This window comes from Rattus norvegicus, chromosome 5, assembly GCF_036323735.1.
Source record: "Rattus norvegicus strain BN/NHsdMcwi chromosome 5, GRCr8, whole genome shotgun sequence".
NCBI lineage: Eukaryota > Metazoa > Chordata > Mammalia > Rodentia > Muridae > Rattus > Rattus norvegicus.
In genome coordinates, this window is record NC_086023.1 from 10,112,571 (window position 1) to 10,120,583 (window position 8,013).

The 8,013-nt window shown below is 44.7% G+C and overlaps 1 pseudogene; it reads left to right on the forward strand.

The window, feature by feature from the left end:
• The first annotated feature begins 1,073 nt into the window (after positions 1-1,073).
• On the forward strand, positions 1,074-2,366 carry Phb1-ps14 (prohibitin 1, pseudogene 14; annotated as a pseudogene).
• The last annotated feature ends 5,647 nt before the right edge of the window (positions 2,367-8,013 follow it).

The following is an 8,013-nucleotide window of genomic DNA, read 5'->3' on the forward strand; positions in this document are numbered from 1 at the left end:
TGGATGATATCAACCCAGACTAGTCCTAACATTACAGCCATCTTCCAGCCTCTGCCTACCAGGTGCTGCGATTAAAGGTGTATGTATTTAATTTTAGTTATAATTTAATTCATAGGCATCTTCCAGCTTTGCTAATTTCTTGGTCTTCAGATTCAAAGTCCCAGTGGAGTGTTAGATTATGCTGGCTCAAATGTGAACTATGCTGGGACAGGAGACCTTGTGAGGGGCAGATGCCACAATTTGCTCTGCCTCTGCCTGTAGTACCCAGACTGAGTTAGCAGTGAAACTGTTAAAATAGAACACTAGAGGACTGAAAGAAAATCAAATACCAAATTAAATTAATAGCTATATTTAATATAATAATTACCTATAATTTAATTATAATTATAACTTCATGCATTTATTTTTAATTAGAAAAGATTCAATACTCTGAAGGCAACTGATGTGCTTATTAGCAGTTCCCAACACCAGCCTTCACAGTGATGTTTGTTTGGTTGTTGTGTAGCAAATGACATGGGCGGTTTTTTGAAACCATGTTCTTCTTAGGTTACAGTCCTGCTTCCCAAAAGGGAGAAAGGTTGGAGTCTGAAACTGGTGACTCTTCATTAAATTAATTTGACAGTTTCAATGGTCTGCATTCGTAAATGACACAGAACAATTATTACAGGAATGATCAACTCTTGTTACTCTGCGGTTTCTGTGTCTCTGTGACAAAAACCATTGCAAAAAGTGACAGCAAGCACGTTAGGAGTTTTGTTTTGGCTGGGTTTTTTTTTTTTTTTTGGTGGGGGGTGGAGGGTGGAGGATGGGGGGTAGGGAGGGTCTACCATGAAGAACAGATCAAAAGGATGCCTGGTAGTTACAGCTGTCCTTATTTCTGCTTCTATAGTTATTAATCTATTGGGTAGAATAATGGCATGGTACTGTTTTCTAGGCTCATGATTCTATTACTTTAAAAAAAAAATGATTACTGTCCCAAACCCCAGCAGTACGGCTAGAAGAAATCAGCCACTTTGGTAGTGATAAAAACTTTGAATTAAGAGTGACATCCAGGGGGGAATTCATGCGGAGGTCAGAGTGGAAACAGGTGTGGGCGGAAGCAACAGAAGCAGTCATGGCTGCCAAAGTGTTTGAGTCCATCGGAAAGTTCGGCCTGGCGTTAGCAGTTGCAGGAGGCGTGGTGAATGAACTCTGCTTTATATAACGTGGATGCCGGACACAGAGCTGTCATCTTTGACCAATTCCGTGGCGTACAGGACATTGTGGTAGGGGAAGGGACTCACTTTCTCATCCCTTGGGTACAGAAGCCAATCATCTTTGACTGCTGTTCTCGACCACGGAATGTGCCGGTCATCACTGGCAGCGAAGACTTGCAGAACGTAAACATCACAGTACGCATTCTCTTCTGGCCAGTGGCCAGCCAGCTTCCAGCTTCCTCGTATCTACACCAGCATTGGCCAGGACTATGATGAGCGGCTGCTGCCATCTATCACCACAGAGATCCTCAAGTCGGTGGTGGCTCGATTCGATGCTGGAGAATTGAGTACCCAGCGAGAGCTGGTCTCCAGGCAGGTGAGCGATGACCTCACAGAGCGAGCGAGCAGCAACATTTGGGCTCATCCTGGATGACGTGTCCCTGACACATCTGACCTTCGGGAAGGAGTTCACAGAGGTGGTGGAAGCCAAACAGGTGGCTCAGCAGGAAATAGAGAGAACCAGATTTGTAGTGGAAAAGGCTGAGCAGCAGAAGAAGGCGGCCATCATCTCTGCTGAGGGGGACTCCAAGGCGGCCGAGCTGATCACCAACTCACTGGCCACCTCTGGTGATGGCCTGATCGAGCTGCGAAAGCTGGAAGCTGCTGAGGACATTGCTTACCAGCTCTCCTGCTCTCTCATCACCTACCTTCCAGCAGGGCATCGTGCTCCTCCAGCTCCCCCAGCAGGGCCAACCAGGCCATGGCCTCCATCGCTCTGAATGACGCCTTCCTTCTGCCCCACCCCAGAAATCACTGTGAAATTTAATGATTGGCTTAACGTGAAGGAAATAAAGGTAAAATCACTTCAGATCTCTTAAAAAAAAAAAAAAAAGAGTGACAATACAAACCCACACTCAGAAGTGCCTCGCCTGTGCATGAGCTGGAAGACGCTGCAAACGACTTCCCTGTAGAGTATCTCTACAAAATGAGAGCAAAGCTAAAACTTTAAAATCAATGAAGAAAATTCTTTTCTCACTCTGATACCTACCTACTCCATGGTCTGTTCTCCCAGAGCTCAACTGATACGTTGGTACTCTTGTCATACATACTCAGTAACCTTTAGGAGCTGTGCGCACAGAATAATAAAATTGGAGAATCATAAACAATGAAGGAAAAGCTTGGCCAACAACTGTGTTCAGAATAGCAGTATCCATGGCCAGGAGTGCACAGAGATGGCCATCTCACATGCCACACAAGTGATTCCTGGAGATGGCTTGCCCTGTTGCTCAAAATGGCTGCATGGGACAGCACTGGGGTGCTTGCGTTACTTTTGTTGTATTCATTTGGTGGGGTAGGTTAGACTAGGGGAGATGGTAGCTGATGTTTGTTTGTTTGTTTGTTTTTTGAGACAAAGTCTGTCACATCCAGACTGGCCTTAAACTCCTGATCTTCCTGACTCGGCCCCCAAGTGCTGGATTTCCAGGCCCAGATACAATGCCTCTCATTTGTCAGTTTCTGGCTTTCCTTTTCTTCTCTCCAAAAGAAGCCCACTGCTATGGAGCCTATGGGTCTGCACAGAGCCAAACCCTGAGGCAATTCTTTTTCACAACATTTAGAGACCACTGAACCAAAAATGAACTCAAAGTTCCTACCAGGACACTTGGGAGTGGTGGCTGACTTTGCCTCTTGGGACCTGAACACTGGTATACTCTTAAGCCCAATGAAAAAGTTTTCAGCTTTTACAAAAGACAGAAATATATGAATGGTCAGTGCCAAAGAATACACAAGTAGGGCAATAAGTGCAAGCTTATTGGGACAGCTAAACTCAGAACCGCCCCAGGAAATGCATTCTCCGAAGAGTGCTAGTGCCTCAGGTCCATGGGAGTGCCGTAATTGAGACATGCTTCATGGAGAAATTGGATAATTAAAGAGCAAGTATTCAATCAAGTTTGCCTCCTGATTGAATCTACAAAGTACTGAGAATATACAGGGTGCTAAAAGGCTGTGGGCAGCAATGTTCATTACTGCCAACTAAGAAACGAGCTCTTTTGAAGTTTGAGTAACTTTCAGTGCCTGGGCGTTAGAGGCAGCATCATAGACCTGGCGGCCATTATTTAATGTCCCTGGTCTATCCATGTTTCCACATTCCTTTCTGCTCCCACCAGCCATTCTTTTACCATCGTTTTAACTTCCTCCAAAAGATCCTGTCAGGACTTCTGTTGACCTTGGGTGTTGATACAGGATGATAAGTTGTCTCCTGGAAGTTCTCTCACTCTTTGCCATTCCTGGCTCTGTGAGACAAGGGAGTGGGGAGTGTTTTACAAAATTGGTTTTTCCTTTGTCATTTGACTTTTTATTTATAGGACAGAAGCGCAAAACAAAATATTTTTACATGAGGAATTTAAATGTAAATTGAGGTGTGTGTGTGTGTGTGTGTGTGTGTGTGTGTGTGTGTGTGTGTGTGTGCAGGACAGAGTATGATGTCAGGTGTCTTCCTGAAACTATTGAGATCTTAGGTTTTGAGCACAGGTCTCTCACTAAATCTGAAACTTGCTGTTTCAGCTTGATAGTCCTGCCGGTCGGCACCTCCCGCACTGTGAGTGGCTCTTCTGTTGTCTCTTCAGGTCCAAACTCAAGCCCTTGTGCTTTTATCCTGAGCATTTTACCATCACGGCATCTCTTAGTCTTCTGTGGAGTTTCCAGTACAGCTTCATATATTTGAAATTTAGGTTCTTAGGTAGCAGACATATAAATAATACCAGACATTTTGGGGATACCATTTGGGAAGTCAGCCTTGAATGACATCTGGAGAACCTGGCGGGTAATAAGAAACTTAGAAAGGGTATCTAACAAGGAGCACAAGGTGACAACACCACTGCCAACACAAGCTCCACCACTACTACCATTGCCTCCGCCACCAGCCACCTCCATCACCACCACAGCCTCCACCACCACAGCCTCCACCACAACAACCTCCACATCCACCATCACCACCACCTCCACCTTCACCACCACCACCACAACCTCCACCACCACAGCCTCCACCACCACAACCTCCACCACAGCAACCTCCACCACAATTTCCACCACCATCACCACCACCTCCACCTTCACCACCACCACAACCTCCACCACAACAACCTCCACCACAGCAACCTCCACCACAATTTCCACCACCATCACCACCACCTCCACCTTCACCACCACCACAACCTCCACCACCACAACCTCCACATCCACCATCACCACCACCTCCACCTTCACCATCTCCACCACAGCAACCTCCACCTCCACCATCACCACCATCACCACCACCACCTCCACCAGCACGACCTGGACCACCTCCACCTCCACAACCCCTGCTGTGATAGGCATCTCCCAGCTTTGCTGATTTCTCAGTCTTCTTCATATTCAAAGTTCCAGTGGAGTGTTAGATCATGCTGGCTCAAATGTGAACCATGCTGGCTCTAGAGAACTTATAAGAGGCAGATGCCACAACTTGCTCTGTAGCACCCAGACTAAGTTAGGAAACAAACTGTTAATATAGAACACTAGAGGACTGAAAGAAAATCAAATACCAAACTGAAGAGATATAGAGGAAATAACTGTATGGAACACCGGCTACTTGAGACCTTCCAGAACCTTCTAGAAACTAGGAGAAACACTGTCCCCTAAAATATCATCTTGAACAAAGAGGACTAAGTCCAGCCGGTGCTAGCTTAAGATGGTGGAGCACCTTTCAATCTGGACAATGACGGTGGAGGTGGGCCTCTGCCAGCTGCTGCCTACTCACCTAACTTCCAGTCTTTGAGTGCGATTTCTAGTAGTTCCAGAAGCTGCTAACCCTGTGCTACCAGGGAGAGGAACCATTGCCAGGCCTCTTGGAATTGTTACAGCAGTAGTGAAGAATCTGGAGTGACCCTTCTGTTCTTCCCTTTTGGTTATTAGGCTGTAGAGACAACAGATCCCATGGTATTGGGATGTTCTCAAGAAACTCTCAGGGAAACCAAAAAAGGGCTGGGAGCCCAGTGCCAGCCACATGGAGAACTGGTCTCTGAGACTGACTTATTAGACAGCCATCCAGTAAGAACTAGAACAGTAAGGACCACACCTTGACCAGGACTACTTACTTAACCATTCCCCTTGACCTCTTAATTACTTTTCCTGTTGCTAAGATTAATTAAGACATCTTCCAGGGTCACACTTGGTAATGTTCTGTCAGGTGTTGCCTGCAAACAGCATATAATTGCTCATTTCCTAAGAGAAATCCATCCTTGTTGTCTTAATAAAACTGGGAACTGCTTCTCAGGTTGTTTTATAAGACTATGCAGAGTAGATGGGTTCACACTAATATTTGTGAACAAGATGCTGGTTGCAAACTGTAATCCAGACAAAACCACTGCTGCCTTCGTGGGCCTTGACCACTTTGGAGAGTGCCCACAAAAGGCCTGTGGAATATTTCCTTCTGGGATCTGAGGCACGAGACACAGTGGCAGCTAACAGCAGCTCTGTCTTTCTGGAGAGACTGACTTTTCTTTATTTTTCCAAAGTTGATTGGCTTTCAGGAAACTGAAAATGGCAGTAGCAATAGCAAAGATAAAAAAAAAATCCTGAGAAAGATTACTGATCAGCCTACCATGTCTCCAGCCTACAGAGAAGTTGGCAGAAATCAGTGTGGACTTAGAGAAGGTTGAAAGACCTGTTTCTATGGTGTGAAATTAGACACACACCAAAGACAAGTTTAACTTCCCAAATTAATTTTAGTTCAGCTGAATAGTCTGGGAAGAAGAGTCTGTCTCTACCAGCCCTGGAAACAAAACAAAAACAAGTAAGCAAGCAAGCAAGCAAAATGCCCAAATGCATAACAAAAACTCACCTTCCCCACTCCCTACCCCACCCTCCTACCCCCAGCACCTTTTAAAATCCCTTCTTGGCTTATCAGTCTCTGCATTTTTCTCACACCAGTGAAGGATACCAAATATGCTCCGCCTTTGTGGATCACAAGCAAGACTAATTCCATTCCAAAGATCAAAGCCCTTTTGTGTTTGCAGGGCTATATAAAAATAAGCAAACTTCAGTTGTCACCCAAGCTTCAGACAACACTGGAGGGAGGGCCCCTGTATTCTCAAATACACGTTTGGAATAAGAAGCGCCATAAGCACCCCATACAATTTTTATTATAATTATTATTTTTATAAGTATAATTACATTATTTCTTCCCTTTGGTTCCTCCCACCCTCTCTCATGTACCTCCTTGCTCTCAAATTCTTGACCTCTTTTCCTTTAATTGTTTTGTGTAGACATATTTACATGTGTAAGTATATGTATATTACTAAATATATAAACAGTGTGCTCTGTTTCTCCAGTGTGCATATAAAGTGTCAGAGATAGCCACTTAGTAACTGAGGAGCTCTTAAAAGGATGATGCCTTATGTCTAATTAGAGAGTTGTTGGTTACTGCCTATCTATGCATGCCACTACTGCACCCTTGGTTATCTTGCCACACTGGTCATTGTGGTTCATAGGCCTCATGACTGAGTAAGACTGTTGGCTGCTTCCCTCCTTTGTACATTTCCAAGGTACCTCCTGTTTCCTCAGGGACAAGGCTATCAGGTCAGATCCAGCTCAGGTCATCTGGATCCTGTATCCGAAGTGCATGGTGTGTCTTCAGCAATAGGGACTTTCCTTTCACCTCTAAGGGGCAACCAAGAGCAACAGCAATAGTCTGTAACGTTTGGAGAGTCTCTGACAACCGTGACCAAGAACTGAAGGGGCATTTCTTAAGCCTGGTCTTGGCATTTTTGTTATACAGCCTTAATTAAAGTTGGAGACCTGCTGGAGACCTGCTCCTGTTTCTTCTGTTGATGACTAGCATACTGGTCTGACAGGAACTGTTCTCATCTGGCAGCCAAAGCCCCCTGCCTCAAAGCGTCTGAGCTGTAATGACTCCCCAGAATTGTAATGCTCTTCAGAAGTGTCTCTCAGCTCATATCCTGTTTATCCTGCTTGAAAGTTGACAATCACAAGTTGATAAAGTACCCTGTTCATACTTTTTACTGTTTGGAGGAGGATGGGATAGGAATTAGGATAGGATGGGAGACCAGTGGCTTCAATAGAGGCTTTCCATAGTGAGTGGGTTTATGCCCCAGATAACATGAACTCTGCTATGAGGATGTGTAACGGAAGGACTACTAGACATAGCTAGTATTCTGTATCAAACATTTACAATTGACAAGATATTTCCAGTGGCTAGAAAAGAACTTGGACACACAGCTTTGAGGAGAGGGACCTTGAAATTTGTTCTTGGCCCAAAATTTGTCCTTGTTTCTATCTAGCCTGGAGACCAACAGCAACAGGAAACAATCAGGGACTATAATTCTGGGTCTAGTTTCTTGTTATTTTTCCTACATTTTTACACAACTGCCTAGAAGGTTGAGCATGTGACCTAAACTCCAGTCCATAGACTAGAGTAGAGGGGCACATGGACACTGTTTTAGACATTGTTCCATTATGAAGAGACACCATGACCATAACAACTCTTATAAATGAAAGCATTCAATTAGGGGCTTGCTTACAGATTCAGAGTTTTAGTCCATCATCATTATGCGATGAAACAAGGTGGCAGGCAGGTGTGTGGTACTGACAAAGTAGCTAAGAGTTACATCTTGTTCTGAGAGAGATGAGGCCTAGCATAGGATTTTTAAACCTCAAAGTCCAATCCCCAATGACACCTTCCTCAAAAAAGGCTACGCCCCTAATCCTTCTCAAATAGTGCCACTCCCACATAACTAAGCATTCAAATCCCTATGGGAAGCAT